We start from the raw sequence: 10441 nt of genomic DNA on the forward strand, positions 1-10441 counted from the left end.
AGTTCCATATTCCTAATCTGTGGAGATAGAGCATGGAATTAGATTCCTGCTAGTCCACATAGAAGACCCTGTTATCTTGGGAAACTCGCTTTGTTCCACCCAAGCTTACATCAATTGCTGAATATAGCTAGCAAAATGAAGAACATCAAACAGTCAAAGCGAAGCCTGAATGAATTAAGGCCTAGCAACTCTAAAAAGGCTCGCTTGCTAGAATAAGGAAGAATTGAACTTAACATCCACAATGTTAAGTGAGCTTTCAGCCGATGTGAGTAGTGTACGTCTTGCAGTATTATAAAATCGAGCTGCAATTGACTTTTTGCTCTTAGCACAAAGACATGGTGGTGAGGAGTTTGAAGGTGTGTGCTGTTTGAATCTTACTGATCATTCAGCTTCCATCCATAAGCAACTACAACAGCTACAGGATGGGTTACATGCCCTGAAGGAAAATAGTGACCCCCATTGGAAGTTGGTTAGCCAGCTGGCGCATCACTGGATGGTTGAAGTCTCTTGTGCTAGAAGGGGGACGGACTTTACTTATGTTAATTGCGATGACAGTCTAAGTTGTATGTTCTCTTATCCAAAGCCTGGTTTGTGCAAAAAGAGAAAGGGGGAATTGTTGCTATATTTTATATATTAGTAAAGGCCTGTATGCACAAACCAGCCTTTGAAATAAGTCGTGATATTAAAGGCTAAAGTCCTTGAAACCTTCATGCAGAAGAGAGAGTAAAGAAAAACAATATCCTTGTGTGTAGGAGAAAAAATGTAAACTGTGTGTGTTAACCAATAGTAGCTTGCTCTGCCTGCGGACCCTGTAGAACCCTATAAAAGTGTGCTAAAGATAGAAATAAACGGTGTTCACAATTACTTCTGTGAAGACTGGTGAATAGCTGGCGGTCTCTCAATATCCTGATACGAAGAAAGGATTTGTGTTAGAAGTAACAAAGGCAGGGCATCTTCCTGGAGATTACTGGCAAATAGATTTTGCTGAGTTACCATGCAAAGAGGGATACTGGTATACATTGATATTAGTTGACACCTTCATTGGATGACCTGAAGCCTACCCCATCGCATTAACACAGCCAGGGAAGTGGTGAAAGTTTTGCTCAATCATATAATTCTAAGATTCGGGGTCCCTTTGGGAATGTCATCAGATAAGGGACCACATTTTGTTGCAACAATGATTAAGGATGTTAGTGGTATTTTGGCAATTACTTGGGATCTGCATACACCTTACAGACCCCAAGTGTTGGGGAAGATGAAACAGGGAAACCTTATGAATATGATTGTTTAGCAAAAGATTCTGAAAATATGAAACGTAGGATCGAAGGAGAAAGGAAAACTAGCTTTGAGCTTGTCCTGGGTTGATTATGATGTTAAATTGCATCCCCATTCGTCCACCTAACCCAGACACAGATTTTGTATTCTTAAAATTTCATCTATGAGTAAAAGTCAGTAGAAAAGAAGCACCGAGTCTGTTATCAGAGACTGTACTTGCTCCCCCCACATCGGGAGTTTTGACTACAGCACAGACAGACAACAAGAGACAGATCGCCTTGGCTTTCCAGCTATCCAAAGCAGAGAGGTCTTCCTGGACTGTTTTCTTTCCCTTTTTTTTTGAAATGAATCGAACCTGCTCTGTGTTATGAATGCACTCAAGAGAGTGATATGATTCAATCAAAGAAAATTTTATTAATTACAGCAAGCAAGCAATAAGCAAAAATCAGCGCTGGGCGACAGGGGAGTCTCCGCTCCGCTGACTGCCGCGCCGTCAGTTTCCGTATTCCCCTTTTAAGCTATTCAGCTTCCGGGTTACGTGTCCTTTCTCGGGTGTCTCTGCGCATGTGTCTCTGGTTGTTAGGGGGTCTTTTTCTGCCTTCTGGTGGTCACGGGATGAAGTTCAAGAGTCTTCCTCAGTCCTCTCTCTTTGACCTTTTCTCACTGTTTTCTTTTAAGGCTTATCTCGGTTACTTTCTGGAATTCAAGAAAGCTCGCAAGGGCATTAGTAATTTATGCAACCGTCAGTAGCAGCCTTCAACCTCATCCTGATTCCACAAAGCATAGCTTTGCAAAGCATCGTATCTTATATGTTTAGGTGAACAAAAGGGTCTCTACTTACACAATCATCACAATCCCCCCTTTTTCTATTCCTTACTTTTGTTCGCTAAATCTTTGTAGTTCCCTTTTACTTAGTTCTAAATAACCTTCTGTCTCTTCCCCATTTAAGGTTTCATATTTAGCTTGTATTAACATAAGGTGAGCTGCTTCTAACCTGCTTTTCATGATACTAATGATTTTGTTAAAAATGCAAGGGCCAAAGGTAAGTCCTAAGATTAGTAAAATCAGCGGCCCTGCTATGGTGGATAGCAGAGTTGTTAACCAGGGAGAATAGTTAAACCATGATTCGTACCAACTTTGTTGCATTTCTTGTTCTCTTTTTCTCTTTTCCAGTCCTTCTCGTAATTTGGCCATAGTTTCTCTTACTACCCCACTTTTGTTTACAAATACACAGCATTCTTCTCTGAGTGCAGCACATAATCCTCCTTGCTGTAAAAATAATAAATTTAATCCCCTTCTATTTTGCAAGGCTACTTCAGCCAGCGAGTCTAAGGAGTCTGTGAGGTCTTTTATAGACTTATCAATTCTTCTTAAATCCTCATCTACTGAAATTCTAAGCTCTCTGAATCCCTGGTGCTGATTCACTAAGGATGCTACACCTGTTCCTAATCCAGCCCCTCCTATGCCTAGCAATACGGCTACTGTTAGTGCCGTGAGGGGTTCTCGCTTCACCAAATGGTGTTCTGGGTTTTGGTATTGTGTATACATATATTCTTCAGAATGATAAATAATCCGGGGAACTATTATAACCTGTATGCAAAATTCGTAGGTTTCATTAAAGGCTGTTATAGAAACACATGGGGTTACTCCTAAAGTGTTACAAACCCATTTAGTATTAGGTGCTGGAATCAGCCACTGAGCTGGCTTACGAGGGTCATTGATCTGTATTTTTGTCTGACATAAATGATTCTTATCTGGGGGCACATTTCCCACACATTTCCCTTTTCCAGTGACTCGAGATAATGCTATTCCTGGGGTGTCTTCCCTTCCCGATTTCCATAAGCAGGCAGCAGGATTGGTGCCGTTTACTCTTTTTGGTTCTGCTATGGAGCCTATGGCCTCATAAAAGGGTGGGTTAATGTTATAGCATAACCAACATTCTCTAGTTAAATTTGGGTGTGTATCATTTAATACTTTAAAGGTAGCTTGCAAAATTTTCCAAAGAGCCTCGTTTCCATATTCTTGGGGTGTCCCTATCGTGGTTGATACTTGGGTGCTATTTTCTAGTTTTTCTGAATGGTTATTCTGATCCCTTACTTTGGGGTCTACTGCTCCCCACACCACTGGATTTGGTCCAACAGATCCCGAATCATGGGGAACCATCTCTTTCTTTATAAGAATGTGCACTCCCCGATCCTTTCCGGGTTCCCATACCCTGAGACCCCAGGTTCGTCCCAATAACCACCCAGGGTCTTGGGATTGTGTGATATTGATGTAGTGAAATTTGCAAGTCCCATCATATGTTACTGCCCCTGAGGGACCTGTCCAGGGCTTTATACATCCGTGTGGACCCCTTTCAACCTTTAGATACTTATCTGGGTTCTGTACTTTCCACCCCATGGAAATTGTCTCACAGCCCCAATATCTACAGTAAAATTTTCCAGGGTAATTACAATATCCTCTGCCTGGATTAGAAGCTGGGCACATATATAGTACCTTATGCCCAGGCCGTCTATAACTAATACCCTTCCACTTAATGAGAGAGTCTAGTGTAACTTGAAAGCTAGGGGCTTCAGAGGTGATCTGTGATTGGATCATGACCTGGTCTTCCCATCGGATTAAGGACCAATTGAAGGGTTCGTGAGTCTTGCTTGTGCAAATGTTAAATGTACTGATTAAGATTATAAATGTTACTGACTTCTTTAATGAGCATTGGCTTCCCCTGCTATAATAGAGGCTTTTCTTTTGTGAAGTGTCAATTTGGATTCCCCAGAAATTATTTCGCTGGGTTGTCTCATTCTCACTCTTGTGGCATTTCCAGGACCATGACCTTTTGGTCCCATATATATTGGAGTGTTTCCCTCCACAGTTTATTACTCCTCTGCCTCTCCCGTCGTCGACCCGGTTGCCGTGGGACACGGGGTGTACCATCTTCTCGGCAGCAAGAGTACTCTTCAGGAGGGGAATTACTCCTTCTTTTATTGATTCTTTGTATGCATTTTTCCCAACTTTTATGCTTTACTAAAGGGGTATTGCACCTCAATTCCTGGAGCCACCGTCTGCACAACCCAGCTACTATATTTGCCACAAAAGGCGCATGTTCGTTTGGATGGTAACAATAATGTAAGGGATTGACTCGTTTTGAGTAGATGGCCCACCACTTCTCTGATCCTGTCTCAAACTCTCCTGCTCGTATTCTAGTTACTAGGGCCCAATCAGTGAGTCTCCTCTGGGCAGTGTAGCAAGATCTACACACCCCTCTTGGTGGGTAGCCTCTATGACAGTGGGTCCACCAGTGTTCTTCACATATTATGCATTTAAAACAGATAAAAGGGTAAAAATTCTGGCATAAAGCACAGCCTATTTTAACACTTCCATTATATATTTCCTCACCACTAGATGGAGGTATCTTATATTCTATATAAAAGCCTTTATGGAGTTTACTATTCATAAGTTTCTAAGCAGGTTAATAGTTCTTGGATGTTATTTTGTTCAGGATATCTTAAGTCTCAAGTCCCCAGCTGGGCTAACCACTTCCCAGTTATTAGCTTTTGGTGGCTTCACAGGTCCTTTTATTCGACTCGCATGTGTCCAGCCTCTCTCCGCTGTTCGAACCACAGAATCAGTTGTTAGTAGGACTTGATACGGTCCTTCCCACTTCGGTGTTAGGGGATTCTCTTTCCAACTTCTTATCAGCACCCACTCTCCAGGTTGTACCTGGTGTAATATAAAATCCAATGGTGGTCTTTGAGCTAGCATCCCTTTTTCCCACAATGCCCCTTTGAACTTCATTAATTTTATTAAGTACTTATTGATGTATTGATCACTCACGTTTGGATGTGTTTGAACTTCCTCTATATTATAGGGCATACCATATAGCATTCTAAAAAAGGGGAAATTCCCAAATCAGCCCTTGGCTGGGTTCGAATATTCAGAAGGGCTAGTGGAACACACTTAACCCATGATAGTTTAGTTTCCATCACTAGCTTGGTAAGTTGCTTCTTTATTTCCCCATTCATCCTTTCTACTCTCCCAGAACTTTGAGGGTGCCAAGGGGTGTGTTGTTCCCACTTTATTCCTAATGCTTCTGCCACCTCCTGAGTTATTTTTGATGTAAAGTGGGGACCTTTGTCAGAGTCTATTGTCTCTGGTACTCCGTATCTAGGGATTATTTCTTCCAATAACACCTTTACAACTGTTCGTGAAGTTTCCCTAGATGTTGGGAAAGCTTCTACAAAATGGGTGAGATGGTCTACTAGGACCAGGAGATATTTAAGTCTCCCTACCTTCGGTAGTTCTGTGAAGTCAATCTGAATATTTGCAAAGGGCCTTTTTGCCAGGGGTCTCCCTCCATACGGTAATTTTCTGAGATTTTTCCTATTCGTTTGTAAACATGGGAGGCAGCTTCTAGTAATTTGCTTAGCTAAGTCTCGAATACCTGTACTCATATACCTTGCAGCGAAATAGTCTGTTAACCCCTGTGCTCCCCAATGTGTCCTTTGATGTATTTTTTCTAATATTCTTTGAGCTATGGATTTTGGTAGTACTTCCCGGCCATCTGGGAGAAACCATCTCCCCTCTGGGTTTTCTATTGCTCCTGTCTCTGGGAGTTTTAACCTCTCTTCTTCAGTAAATCTACTTCTTAAGTCACTATCCTTATGTTTCAAAATTTCTTCATGCCCCCCTTTTTCTTTTAGGACCATTGTTCGTAATGCAGCTCGTTTCGCCTCTTGATCGGCGGCATTATTTCCTCTACTCCTCAATTCCATTCCCTTCTGGTGTCCTTTCAAATGAACCACTGCCAACCTTTTGGGCCTTCTCAGGGCTTTTAATACTGCAATTATGAGTTTTTGATGAACTAAATCTTTCCCTTGAGAGTTTATTAAACCTCTTTCTTCCCACAGTTTACCGAACGTATGCACCACCCCATAACTATATCTGGAATCTGTATATATTGTCCCCTCCTTTCCTTCTAGTAGTTTCAATGCCCTTAATACTGCATACAATTCACAGGCTTGGGCTGACCAAGATTTGTCTAATGGACCTGATTCTTGGACTTGCAAATCAGGTTCTCGTACGATGGCATAGCCTGTTTTCCTCCTTCCTTCTATTACTCTGGAGGACACATCCACAAACAGCTTTTCTCCGCTTTCTAATTCCTCTTCTTCCAAATCAGGTCTAATTTTGGTTTGTTCCTCAATTGTAGTTATACAGTCATGTGTCAAAGGTTCGCCTTCGGGTTCTCCATACAAAAATGCGGCCGGGTTTTGTAAAGTAGTGGTTTCTAATATTAAGTTTGGGGCCTCAACTAAAATTCCTTCATATTTTAGAAGTCTAGCATCTGAAATCCACTTATCTGCCTTTTGTTGTAACACACTGCGAATGTTATGTGGGGACATTACCTTCAAATTGCTATTAAAGGTAATTTTCCTAGCTTCTTCCACCAGTAGGGCACATCCTGCTACTACTTGCAGACAAGGTGGCCAGCCCTTACACACGGGGTCCAAGATCTTTGATAGATACCCTATCGGTTTCTTTTTCCCCGCCCACTCCTGAGTCAGGACTCTGAAGGCAATTCCATTTTCCATATTTACAAACAAATAAAAAGGTCTTCTCAAATCTGGGAGACTCAAGACAGGAGCATGAATTAAACTTTCTTGTAGTTCCCGGAGTTTTTCTGTATCTTCCGAACTCCATTTCATTAATCCCTCCGGTGTCAATTTATGATATAAAAATTTAACTTTGCTACTGTAATTTTCAATCCACTGTCTACAGTACCCTGTTAACCCCAAGATTTGACGTATCTGTCTTTTATTTTTAGGAATCGGTAGTGACAAAATTCCTTGTACCCTTTCAGGGTCTATCTTTTTCTCCCCTTTTCTAAGGTAATGGCCTAAATATTTTACTTCTTCTTCCACAAATTGGAGTTTTGCCTTGGATACTTTCAATCCCTTTAAACCCAGGAAATTTAACAACTTAATACTCTCTCTCCTTACGTCTTCTTCCTCTTTCCCAGCTAAAAGCAAGTCATACACATATTGTATCAAGGTCACTCATGGGTCTGTCTGATAATCCTGTAAAATCTGCTCCAATGCTTGCCCAAACAAATTGGGGGATTCCGTGAATCCCTGGGGCAATACTGTCCATCTCAGTTGTTGTCTCCTCCCCGTATCTGGATCTTCCCATTCAAATGCGAAATAATCTCGGCTAGTCTCATCAAGAGGACAGGCCCAGAATGCATCTTTTAAATCTCTAACACTGTACCACAAACTGTCGGGTCCCAGCTTGCTTAGTAACGTGTACGGGTTTGCAACTACGGGGGACCGTGCTACTGTGCGTTTATTAATTTCTCTTAAATCTTGTACCAAATGATAACTCCCATTTGGCTTCTTTACTGGCAGTATGGGTGTGTTAAAAGGTGACATACATGGTTCTAATAGTCCCTTACTTAACAATCTGTCAATTTCTGGTTTCAACCCTCTTCGTCCCTCAAGTGACAAGGGATATTGTTTTATTCTGAGTGGGATTTCTGGATTTTTAATAGTGACCGAGAATGGGGTTATCTTCAACTGTCCCACACTCTCAGGTGTATACCACACTTCTGGGTTTATTTTGTCTTCGTCTTCTACTCTTAAGCATAGCCTTATCCTCAACTCCTTATCAACTATATCTAAATGTATTCCCAATTCAGTAATTAAATCCTGTCCCAGCAAATTATAATCTGCTTCTGGTACTAATAAAAAATTTCCCAACCCGATTTTTGATTCTGATTCTATCATCACATCTTTAATAACCCCCACTTCAAAGGGTTCCCCCTTTGCCCCTCCTACCGTGGTAGTTTCTTTGGATATACTACATCCTTTAGGTAAAAACTGAATGGTTGATCTCTCAGCTCCACTATCTACCAAGAATGTTATTTCTTGGTGCCGGGGACCCACTTTTAACTATATCAAGGGCTCTTTCTGGTGTTCTCGGGTCCCCAGAATAAAGAGCCCCTGACTTCCCTAATCTTCTTTGAACATCTTTTCATCCTGGATCCTCACCCTGCATTCTCTCTTAAAGTGTCCTTTCTTTCCACAGTAAAAACAAACTTTAGTGTTCTGTCTTTCCTTTGAATCTCTGATCGGTCTCTGTTGTTTCCCTTTCCAGGTTTGATCTCTACTTTCTCTCACAGCAGCCACCATCATCTTAATTTGCCGCTTCTGAGCCTCCTCTTCTCTCCTAACATACACTTTTTGTGCTTCCCGCAAAAGCTCATCCAAACCTCTGTCTTGCCACCCATCCAATTTTTCTATCTTCCTCCGAATATCCTCCCAGGCTTTTGCCACAAATTGTGCTTTAAGCAGTGCCTGCCCCAATTGGGTGTCTGGATCCATTCCTGAATATAGTTGAAAATTCTTTCTTAGCCTTTCCAACCATTCCGTAGGGGTCTCGTCTTTCTTTTGCCTCTCATTGAATGCTTTATTGATATTATGACCCCTCGGGACTGCTTCCCTAATTCCTTGAATTATAATAGTTCTCAAATCCTGCATATGTGCTCTGTGCGCTGGATCTTGGTGATCCCAATGGGGATTTTGGAGGGGCCATTTTACATCTGCCAGTGGTCCCTGGACATGCTGAGCATCCCAAATGCGCATTCCTTCCCTTCTAATCATGTTTTTCTCTTCTGCCGTAAATAAAATATTCAGGATAGATTGTAATTCTTCCCGTGTGTACATATTGTGTCCTAAAAATTGATCAACTCTTTCTGCAACCCCCAATGGATCTTCCAGCAAATGCCCCATTTCCTTTTTGAAATCTCTGACTTCCCCCGAACTGAGAGGGACAGATATAAACCCTATTCCAGCTTGGGGACCACCCATTGGCATTTCCCTTAATGGGAATAGGTTCTCCTGTTTCCTTCTGGATCTATTCCTCGTAACAGGCCCCACATCTGGCATGTCTAAATCCTCCTCCTCGGGGTTCGGAGGGGGAGGGGCTCGTGGTGGCGGTGGTACAAATGGAGGGGGGGGTATTATCAAAGTGTCTTCTTTTCGAGGTTTCTTTTTCTTTCCCTTCCCCTTCCCCGAATTGTCTGTCAGCTTAAATATAAAAACCTCGGGATTTACTACCCAGATCTCTGCATAAGCACTTTCCTCTGAACTAAAGGGGATCTTTGTGTTTACCCAGGAATTTAACTTTTGTTTAACCCAGTCTTCGGTTGATCCAAATATAGGCCAAAATACATTCTTTGAAATTTCCTTTCCTCCCCATACTTCTACACAATAGTGAATCATTTTTGCCCTATCTTTATTTTCTGTTCCCGGGAAATGCTTCAAATTATCTAGTATAAAACCCAACAGACTATCTCTAGATACCGGTGGGAGTTTAATAGGTATGGGGGGCTTGCTTCTCCCCGCCCCATTCTTCCGGAGTGCCTTCAAGTCACACAGCCTCTTTCACTTCACCTGGTTCGTGGCCCACGCCCTCGCGGGCTAATGGGAACCACACTACTGAGGGTCCGCACTTGCTTGGGGAATCTGGTTACCAGTCCCCCTCTCACACACACACCACTTCGCCACACTCCGGGATCCCGACCCTGACCGAACGGCTCCCTGTTATACTCACGCGTCCCGCGTCTTCGTCCGGACTCTGTGCACAGATTTTAAGGGGTTGACCGGTCTCCCTTTTGCTTATTGCCTTAAATTTAGGTTTGGCGGTGCAACCGAGGCAGAAACCGGTCCTCCGGGCTGCTAAATATTAGCGGGGCGCCACCCCGGTAGTGCCGAGAATCCGTCCTACAGATTGCATCCGAGTCACGGGCACCAAATTGTTATGAATGCACTCAAGAGAGTGATATGATTCAATCAAAGAAAATTTTATTAATTACAGCAAGCAAGCAATAAGCAAAAATCAGCGCTGGGCGACAGGGGAGTCTCCGCTCCGCTGACTGCCGCGCCGTCAGTTTCCGTATTCCCCTTTTAAGCTATTCAGCTTCCGGGTTACGTGTCCTTTCTCGGGTGTCTCTGCGCATGTGTCTCTGGTTGTTAGGGGGTCTTTTTCTGCCTTCTGGTGGTCGCGGGATGAAGTTCAAGAGTCTTCCTCAGTCCTCTCTCTTTGACCTTTTCTCACTGTTTTCTTTTAAGGCTTATCTTGGTTACTTTCTGGAATTCAAGAAAGCTCGCAA

This window comes from Pseudopodoces humilis, chromosome 12, assembly GCF_049639895.1.
Source record: "Pseudopodoces humilis isolate 2021_Gansu_Grassland_sample_001 chromosome 12, ASM4963989v1, whole genome shotgun sequence".
Taxonomy (NCBI): domain Eukaryota; kingdom Metazoa; phylum Chordata; class Aves; order Passeriformes; family Paridae; genus Pseudopodoces; species Pseudopodoces humilis.